This window comes from Sinohyriopsis cumingii, unplaced genomic scaffold (assembly GCF_028554795.1).
Source record: "Sinohyriopsis cumingii isolate HCF-2022 unplaced genomic scaffold, ASM2855479v2 utg000646l, whole genome shotgun sequence".
Taxonomy (NCBI): Eukaryota; Metazoa; Mollusca; class Bivalvia; order Unionida; family Unionidae; genus Sinohyriopsis; species Sinohyriopsis cumingii.
This window is the reverse complement of record NW_028315921.1, coordinates 616,663-627,904: the sequence shown is the minus strand read 5'-3', so window position 1 is coordinate 627,904 and position 11,242 is coordinate 616,663. Positions and strand designations below refer to the sequence as shown.

The 11,242-nt window shown below is 35.4% G+C and overlaps 1 non-coding gene across 1 annotated transcript; it reads left to right on the top strand.

Annotated features, from left to right (window-relative positions):
• Positions 1-7,622: 7,622 nt before the first annotated feature.
• Positions 7,623-7,704, top strand: Trnas-gcu (transfer RNA serine (anticodon GCU)). The gene has a single exon. It is a non-coding gene; the product is annotated as a tRNA-Ser (tRNA).
• Positions 7,705-11,242: the final 3,538 nt, after the last annotated feature.

The window sequence follows — 11,242 nt, the reverse complement described above, 5'->3', positions numbered from 1 at the left end:
ATATACATTTTATCTGATGTGTAGAACTTTTAGTTATGACTACAAACCGTATTCATCAATATTGTAATGTGATATCGTCACGTCAGAAAGAAAACACGCCTAATGATGTCTCCATGATTTTTTTTGGTGGTTTGTGTCTTGAATGGACTGACGTTTTGTGCATGTTTGTGACAGGTTTGTGTATTGACCTGTTCCGGCTGCATATTTATAATCGAGTTGTACTTTCTGTGCGTGTGGAACATTTTATCTCCCACAGGAGAAAAAAAAAACAACAACATTTCTTGGCATTGAAATAAAGTCCCAGTAGTGCTAACATGCATGCGGGAAGTGTAGCCAAATATCAATGCCGCGAATCGGCCGATTAGCAGAAACATTTAGGGTTGCGAGCAAGGCAAAAGGGATCAAGTTAAGGTTTGGGAGGGTAAGGGGTGAGTTGTTTCCAAAATTCCAAAACGGCACCAAAGCACATGCGTATGTGTCTGTTTACTAGAAGTGTGTGTAATACCCATTAAAACGATGGTCAAATTTTAAGTAACAGGAGACTGTACGTTTGTATACTCGGATAGTCTTGGACAACAATCTACAATTGCGGTTAATGTTAAGAAGGTCAAAGAAACTGATGTTATCAGAAGTGTAGAAGAAATGACGGGGAAAATGTTCGTTTATGTAGCTGTCCTTTCACCTGTTCATACTTTAAGTACCTGTGTACCAAACTGATTAAAATCAGATCTCCGCTGTTACCAAATGAAGATCTGACAGCGATCGCTTAGAAGGCATATTCTGGTACCTATGCTATTACCATAATTGCTAATTTTATCAACCAGTCAGATGAGGTCTAATATCTTTGCGTTTTGAGAAAGAGCACCGTGGGTGAAAAGGATGAATGTGTATCGAACGATTTGATTCACTTTCAGATTTTTTGAAAGTTGCATTTCCATTGGCTAATTTAATGGTCACCTGAATGTCATTCTTCAGTGGTCGTCGTCACATCTTCACGTAGGACAGCGGAGATCTGATTTTATCAGATTGGTGTCTATGTTGACCGGGGTATAGATATTCCTCTTCATATTCTTTCTAATTTCTACTTATTTCTTCTTCTAAAAGGTACACAGGTACATAAAGTATGAACATGTGAACGTAATACCTTCCAGATGTATAGCGCACAAGCAATGGACTCTCTCCAGTTCACTTATATTCTGAGGGCTAGGGTTAAATTAAGTTTCACAATAATACAACGTTCATGGAATCGCGGTAGTTTCATGGAAAATATAATTTGTGAGCCGACTAATTCCATACCTGTGTACTCCAATATTAATAAAACCAATAACGTACTTGCAAGTTTATCTTTAACCTCTTTAAGTTTTGTATATAATCTGCTATACTTAGACACGTTAACACCAAAATGTCTACATAACTGCTGTTTCTGGAGCACTCTCAAAATCCAAGAACCATTTTCACTTGTTTCGTTTGTAGTCAGACGACTTTTCGGTGAACACAACGATCTTAGGTTTCTAGAAGTTATATCCAAATGCCGACTTTATGGAGTGCACGTTGCATATAAAACAGTATCTGATCCACTAATACCGTGTGCAACAATTGTGGAGACCAATACGAGTTATAGCACTACCTTGGTAGGTGGTTACAATAGCTGCAATTGATCAGCATAACAAACACATACGTATCGATGATATTGCTATTCGAGAGCTTCATAATTACAGTTGATAGCAATATTTACGATCTTTGGAGATCAAGAGAGAATGGTACTATGCGAACTATGGCAGTGCAGGATGGATTATATCTTAAATTCCTCCAAATTATATATTGGTATGCAAAATATTTTGTTATGCATGTACATCATTATGAGATCGATCCTAAAATAACTACATGCAACGAAGAAATTAGGCACTTACTTAAATTAGATAATGTTTGTAATGATGAATAGGTATGTAGAGTGAAATCTATTATTATTGAGGGAAAGAGTAAAATATTTTAGTGAACAACTCACTTAGTGGATAATGCAAAATATAAAAGTAAGAATTCTCGCTCCTATACAGTACGAAGAGAAAGAAAGAAAGTTTCCAAGAATTGTATAGATGTCAAGACAAAATGATTCTATTTTCTGTAAAATTTACCGCTAAAGATTCATTTGATATCAATACATAGGAAGAACTCGAACAACAATGAAGTGACTAAGAAATAAGATTGTTTTGAGGTGTTATACCGAGATTTTAATCCAGTTTGGTGATTGAAAGTGACGCAAATAGCAAATACTTTATAAAAAAATCCTGAAAAATATCAACAAAAGCGAAATGTTATTAATGAATCCATTGATGACTTTGGCTCACTTGTTTCAAATGAAAATCAAATATTAAAATACATTTATAAGTTTTATTGTATTTTGTAATTATCGAGCACAGATGATGAGAGTTGTAAAGAATCAGTTTTAATCTTGGTAAATTCATCCGTACCTGCTGATGATACGTATTTGAGTAGGGTCATACAAGGGTTGATAAAATACATGCAGCTATAAATATAATGTCTAAAATTAGATATTTTGGTCTGGTTAAATCGATAAAGTAGTTGTATTTTACAACGTTTTAAATTATGAATATGATAACCTGTTAGAGATTTTTTCTTCTTCAGATCGTTAACAAGGAATCAATTACGTCATGGACAGTGAGATTTGATACAATATCATTTTTTACAACACCAAGAGCGACTAAAGAAGCTGGAAATATTGGCGACCTATGAGACTATTTAATGTAGATGATACTATTTTGACAAGGGTTATGGCTCATGGTTTGAAATGGGTATTACCCAAAATTATGCCTCTAATTCAGACATGCTCTATAGTTTGAAGGGATATTGCTGATACAACATTCACTGTAGGAGATGTCATTGCTATGACCTAGAGGGACAACATCGAGGGATATACCTTAAAAATTGATAAAAGCAACGTTTTTGACAGAGTCAAAAGTTTGTCTCATTCACATAAATTTTGGATTTGGTCAAATTTTTATTCAGCCGATATTAAAGACAGTGTTAAATGCAGTGTGCATCTAACACCATTCTTTCCGATTAAAACTTCTCTCTGATAAGGCTGTTCTCTATCGGTAATGCTATATATAATACCAGTTGAACGTTAAGGGTGATACTAGAGTGGCAAATGTATTTTTTCTAGTGAGTAAATGTTTCCAAAACAAAATACCCTACTCCAAAAGGAAACAGCGGCTGGTTTACGGAAAATCAAGCTACTTAAAAGCGAGTAAAACATTTGTGCTATACATGAACAGAAGTCATACAATTTAGTATCACCTCTGTGTAATAAGTTTTAATTTTAGACAAAGTGTTATTCTAACTGAGCTCCAGCACTAGTTCCCAAAATTAAGATAACGTGATCACAATGTTGAAATTGGAGCTGTCTGCAGAATTCAACAGAGACTGCCTGATGAATTAAATAAAAGTTCCGTTTGTTTTCTTTATTCCCTTTTGAACCAGATCCTTTACAATATAAACCAAGTACAATAAATGATTGATTAATAGATTCTTTCTTTGCTAATGTCATGGTTGTACCATCGGCATGTTGAAAGACTTTACTTGTACTGCTAGACAATAGAAATAGAGCAACATTGACATAATAATTTATAATTATAGCGAGCCCTAAATGTTCCGCTTCAAATAAATATAGTATAGTTAGTATAGGGCGACTTTTGAGGACTGAATGTTTAATTGAAAAGGCTTTCATTAAATGCATTTAACACTGTTTCTAATTTCAATATAAAATATTTGTATCCATTAAATAAAACTGTCACCAAACCCGAATTGTCGTAAAAGAGATACCAGTATGAATGGTTGACTCTGTGAAAAGCTTTTTCTTGATCAGTTTCATCACCTCTTTCTTCACCATCTGCACCCTGTATTACTTCATCAACCTCGTGTTCATCATCTTCTACAACTTGAATCCCCAATCTGTCTTCCTTTGTGGCAACGTTAGCAATTCGGTAATTAATTTCTTCAATTTAATCATTTAGCATGTAACATCTTTAGGCAGTTGTATTTCTTAAGTCATATTTCCCACATGAACACAAATAAAGAAAATTTCCACAATTGTCAGAGCTTTGCCTTTTGTACTTCCTAGGAACATGACGCTGTTTCCAACACTTGTGGCACACGAAATCTGTGCAATCTGTCATCATGCGACCCGGGTCAAGACAAAAAGAGCGCACCTTTACTTGATTATCATGCAATAACTTAACGAACTAATGGTCACTTACAGTTTGATGCTTCCGACTGTAGGGCTAAGATTTTATCTCTTTTGGAAAACTGTATTTTACATAATATTACAAATCTATGTTCTTAACCTAAGTACTAGAAAAGATGTAAAACCAGCAAGTATTGTAAAATGTAACAAATAATTTCTCTAGAATACGAAATAAAACATGAAATAACAAATAATAAATATTTAAAAAATAACAAACAATCAAAATTAAATATCCAAAACAAAAATGCGTCACGTCTGTCACACGATTTCTAGGGTAGTATCTATCCTGAATGGGAGATAGGAATTCCACTCCGTATTCTCTTATCTTGATACCTATCTCTTCGTCGGAAACGTGTGCAGGTAGGCGAGGTATTTACACAGTAATAGTGTCAGAATATGGGGAAGTACAGTCATAGTTATCACTGCCAATTCCACTTTAGATTATACTCTTTATTTGGCAACGTAACCTCATACAAATTTGAAACTTTCGGCACAACTACATAGAAAGACATTTTGTTTTTTCGTTGACTGATTGGATCGTGAAAGTTGTTATGTCCTAAGCATAGGTAGGGCGTATTTCTAAAGCTAGTCACATGATCACATCTATTCATTCCGCGCTGACGTAGATTTCTTGTGACCAGAGATTCATACTCCAAAACTCTCTTCAGTCAGTTTGTCTTTCGATGTCAATGCGTCTCACAAATAACTGAATGTCCAATTTGCCGTAATTATACACAGGGTAGCTTGAATCGAACAACACATTGCAGATAGCTCTCGATCGGATTATGCAAAGTCACATATTGTTTCATTGAGAAAGACACATTTCCTTGTTTAAAATAATCCGATATCGAGTAGTAGAAAATAATTGATACATCTTATTTATGACAATGATATATGGGCGTGTTTGGGATTTAAGGCAGTCATAAAGTCTAGTACACCCCGGTAAAACATTTTATGGAAACAACAACACTAACCTCTTAGCTGCATTAGTTGACTACCTAATCAATTGTTTATAATGAACGTTCTAGTTCCATTAGTTGCCTCCCTTGGTTCGACAAAAGAAAAACGATTGACCCCCTCCTGCAACAATTGAATAAATGGCGAATCCGAAAGGAGGATTGCGTTTTACTAAGGAGCATATATCAGATGGGACTTTCACAACCAAATGTGCCATTCTTCTTAATTTATTATTATTATTATTATTATTATTATTATTATTATTATTATACTCTTGATAACTGTTTATCTACTTTTCTAAATATGAAGTTGAAAGGGACTTATTTTTCATGTCCTTAAATAAGCAGCACTTAAATGTCCTCCATATGTTTCACAGACAAATGTTTTTGTGCATGGGAACAAATTTGATATAATGTCAACATGAATATCGATGTTTCTGGCTGTATTTGAACAACCTCTCTTTTTAAATTCTGATAATTCATGTGGTTGTAAAATATTCATGTTCACATAACTTATAAAGGCAGGAATTGTTTGTGTTTAGGACGTTGTTTGTGAATCAAATCCTGAGATCAAAGCGAAAAATACAGAAAACTTACAATTGTATAATAGAAAGTATACCTTTAGAATGACACAAAAGAATCAAACCCCACCGTGACCAATTGAAGAAATACTATATATCCCAAAATTGATAGCAAATTGTATGACCTCTATTCATATACACCACAATTATTTTACAGGCTCATCTAAAGTTTAATTTTCGAGAACCAGCCTCCGTTTCCTTCCGGAGCAGGATATCAAGTTTGGAAACATGTAATCACTGGAAATGTGTAAATTTGCCTTTTAAGAGCACATATTGTATGGATTAACGAAAAATTGAAACAAAATAAATTCCATTTTTAATATGGCAATGTCATGTCAGAGGTCAAAACTTTTCGGCACTTTTGGGTGGGATCGCAGGGGTGGTTCAGTATGTATTTTTCACAGGGAGCGCAAAGAAGACCGCAAGCTGACTGTGGGATTTAGCAGCTAGTGAGGGCCAGGGAGACAAACACTCATTTTTGTCTGGGGGTGGGGAAGGGTGATGCCGGCGGTGGGGTGGGAAACACGGGGAGGCTTGTCCACCTGATCACTGTCGAACGTTCCAATGCTATATCATTACATGCCACATTGTTTTTCTTTTGCTTGTATCATGTCCTTGACAAATTGTTTTCTGTACCTTTAAATTCTCTACAATAATTGATACAGTGCCAAAGAAAAGAACTTAATATTTTACATGCATGTATCAACTTCTATATAGGATCTCAACAAAATACATGGCTTAAGGGTGAAAGTAATGTTACCTTGACCTTTTGTTCTATTTCACTTTAGCTGCATGTACATTTGACATTTTATTATTGCTAGAACGGTGTAGAAGGTCCAAATTAGCACCAAAAAAAGCCGTCATTGAAGCGTGAAAAGTAAATTACATTGACCCACATTTTATATATGAAATCAGATACATATTTACTGAATGTGCCTTTTATTTATATTTTTGTGCCTGAAGATAAATGATAATTTGATGTTATGAATTTAAAATTAAAAACAAAAAACAAAAACCAAATAAAAGTGATTAGCAGAGCGTGGTTTCGATCCACGGACCTCTGGGTTATGGGCCCAGCACGCTTCCACTGCGCCACTCTGCTGTTAGTTGTTATTGTTGTTGTTATAGGGTTTAACGCCATTTTTCAACACAAGATAGGCTATACATGGCGGCCAGTATTAATGGTGGAGGAAGAACCCGGGAAAACCCCGGAAAGAACCACCGACCCACGAGAAGCTACCGGCAAGCTTTCTCACATGTCCACACTGGCCGAGCCCGAGACTCGAACCCACGCAGACAGAGGTGAGATGGCAGTGATCCGTGACGGAGAGCGCTTTAGACCACTCGGCCACTCGGCTCTGCTGTTAGAAAACATTGATTTTTATAACTTTAAAAAAAATGGAACTGATATTCACTTATCTGATGTAATACTTACCGAAGAGATGAATTACAACGAATGTTCGTACGAGTTTTTTCCCTTGCCTAACAATCCATTGATATGAACATGCTTGCTCACTAAGGGACCGACCATGTATTTGTTTCTGTTTATTGGGTGGGTAGGTGGGTAATGTTGAGTTTTCTCCCAGCCAGAAGAATTGTTTTAATTTACCTGAAGATATATATTTCTTCTTTTAAAGAATATCATGCACTAGGTTCTTTATGTGCACATCAGTTAGAGCTAGGATGGTTCGATGGTTAGAATTTTTTTCTGTCTGAAAAAGACATATATTGAATCGTGAATATCAGACAAAAGTTGTGTGTGGTTTAGGCCAGGTAGCTATAGATCACTCCCTACATAAATAGTGTACTCATCAAAATACACCGGACGAGGTGGCCGAGTGGTTAAGGCGATGGACTGCTAATCCATTGGGGTCTCCCCGCGTGGGTTCGAATCCCATCTTCGTCGATATACATTTTATCTGATGTGTAGAACTTTTAGTTATGACTACAAACCGTATTCATCAATATTGTAATGTGATATCGTCACGTCAGAAAGAAAACACGCCTAATGATGTCTCCATGATTTTTTTTGGTGGTTTGTGTCTTGAATGGACTGACGTTTTGTGCATGTTTGTGACAGGTTTGTGTATTGACCTGTTCCGGCTGCATATTTATAATCGAGTTGTACTTTCTGTGCGTGTGGAACATTTTATCTCCCACAGGAGAAAAAAAAAACAACAACATTTCTTGGCATTGAAATAAAGTCCCAGTAGTGCTAACATGCATGCGGGAAGTGTAGCCAAATATCAATGCCGCGAATCGGCCGATTAGCAGAAACATTTAGGGTTGCGAGCAAGGCAAAAGGGATCAAGTTAAGGTTTGGGAGGGTAAGGGGTGAGTTGTTTCCAAAATTCCAAAACGGCACCAAAGCACATGCGTATGTGTCTGTTTACTAGAAGTGTGTGTAATACCCATTAAAACGATGGTCAAATTTTAAGTAACAGGAGACTGTACGTTTGTATACTCGGATAGTCTTGGACAACAATCTACAATTGCGGTTAATGTTAAGAAGGTCAAAGAAACTGATGTTATCAGAAGTGTAGAAGAAATGACGGGGAAAATGTTCGTTTATGTAGCTGTCCTTTCACCTGTTCATACTTTAAGTACCTGTGTACCAAACTGATTAAAATCAGATCTCCGCTGTTACCAAATGAAGATCTGACAGCGATCGCTTAGAAGGCATATTCTGGTACCTATGCTATTACCATAATTGCTAATTTTATCAACCAGTCAGATGAGGTCTAATATCTTTGCGTTTTGAGAAAGAGCACCGTGGGTGAAAAGGATGAATGTGTATCGAACGATTTGATTCACTTTCAGATTTTTTGAAAGTTGCATTTCCATTGGCTAATTTAATGGTCACCTGAATGCCATTCTTCAGTGGTCGTCGTCACATCTTCACGTAGGACAGCGGAGATCTGATTTTATCAGATTGGTGTCTATGTTGACCGGGGTATAGATATTCCTCTTCATATTCTTTCTAATTTCTACTTATTTCTTCTTCTAAAAGGTACACAGGTACATAAAGTATGAACATGTGAACGTAATACCTTCCAGATGTATAGCGCACAAGCAATGGACTCTCTCCAGTTCACTTATATTCTGAGGGCTAGGGTTAAATTAAGTTTCACAATAATACAACGTTCATGGAATCGCGGTAGTTTCATGGAAAATATAATTTGTGAGCCGACTAATTCCATACCTGTGTACTCCAATATTAATAAAACCAATAACGTACTTGCAAGTTTATCTTTAACCTCTTTAAGTTTTGTATATAATCTGCTATACTTAGACACGTTAACACCAAAATGTCTACATAACTGCTGTTTCTGGAGCACTCTCAAAATCCAAGAACCATTTTCACTTGTTTCGTTTGTAGTCAGACGACTTTTCGGTGAACACAACGATCTTAGGTTTCTAGAAGTTATATCCAAATGCCGACTTTATGGAGTGCACGTTGCATATAAAACAGTATCTGATCCACTAATACCGTGTGCAACAATTGTGGAGACCAATACGAGTTATAGCACTACCTTGGTAGGTGGTTACAATAGCTGCAATTGATCAGCATAACAAACACATACGTATCGATGATATTGCTATTCGAGAGCTTCATAATTACAGTTGATAGCAATATTTACGATCTTTGGAGATCAAGAGAGAATGGTACTATGCGAACTATGGCAGTGCAGGATGGATTATATCTTAAATTCCTCCAAATTATATATTGGTATGCAAAATATTTTGTTATGCATGTACATCATTATGAGATCGATCCTAAAATAACTACATGCAACGAAGAAATTAGGCACTTACTTAAATTAGATAATGTTTGTAATGATGAATAGGTATGTAGAGTGAAATCTATTATTATTGAGGGAAAGAGTAAAATATTTTAGTGAACAACTCACTTAGTGGATAATGCAAAATATAAAAGTAAGAATTCTCGCTCCTATACAGTACGAAGAGAAAGAAAGAAAGTTTCCAAGAATTGTATAGATGTCAAGACAAAATGATTCTATTTTCTGTAAAATTTACCGCTAAAGATTCATTTGATATCAATACATAGGAAGAACTCGAACAACAATGAAGTGACTAAGAAATAAGATTGTTTTGAGGTGTTATACCGAGATTTTAATCCAGTTTGGTGATTGAAAGTGACGCAAATAGCAAATACTTTATAAAAAAATCCTGAAAAATATCAACAAAAGCGAAATGTTATTAATGAATCCATTGATGACTTTGGCTCACTTGTTTCAAATGAAAATCAAATATTAAAATACATTTATAAGTTTTATTGTATTTTGTAATTATCGAGCACAGATGATGAGAGTTGTAAAGAATCAGTTTTAATCTTGGTAAATTCATCCGTACCTGCTGATGATACGTATTTGAGTAGGGTCATACAAGGGTTGATAAAATACATGCAGCTATAAATATAATGTCTAAAATTAGATATTTTGGTCTGGTTAAATCGATAAAGTAGTTGTATTTTACAACGTTTTAAATTATGAATATGATAACCTGTTAGAGATTTTTTCTTCTTCAGATCGTTAACAAGGAATCAATTACGTCATGGACAGTGAGATTTGATACAATATCATTTTTTACAACACCAAGAGCGACTAAAGAAGCTGGAAATATTGGCGACCTATGAGACTATTTAATGTAGATGATACTATTTTGACAAGGGTTATGGCTCATGGTTTGAAATGGGTATTACCCAAAATTATGCCTCTAATTCAGACATGCTCTATAGTTTGAAGGGATATTGCTGATACAACATTCACTGTAGGAGATGTCATTGCTATGACCTAGAGGGACAACATCGAGGGATATACCTTAAAAATTGATAAAAGCAACGTTTTTGACAGAGTCAAAAGTTTGTCTCATTCACATAAATTTTGGATTTGGTCAAATTTTTATTCAGCCGATATTAAAGACAGTGTTAAATGCAGTGTGCATCTAACACCATTCTTTCCGATTAAAACTTCTCTCTGATAAGGCTGTTCTCTATCGGTAATGCTATATATAATACCAGTTGAACGTTAAGGGTGATACTAGAGTGGCAAATGTATTTTTTCTAGTGAGTAAATGTTTCCAAAACAAAATACCCTACTCCAAAAGGAAACAGCGGCTGGTTTACGGAAAATCAAGCTACTTAAAAGCGAGTAAAACATTTGTGCTATACATGAACAGAAGTCATACAATTTAGTATCACCTCTGTGTAATAAGTTTTAATTTTAGACAAAGTGTTATTCTAACTGAGCTCCAGCACTAGTTCCCAAAATTAAGATAACGTGATCACAATGTTGAAATTGGAGCTGTCTGCAGAATTCAACAGAGACTGCCTGATGAATTAAATAAAAGTTCCGTTTGTTTTCTTTATTCCCTTTTGAACCAGATCCTTTACAATATAAACCAAGTACAATAAATGATTGATT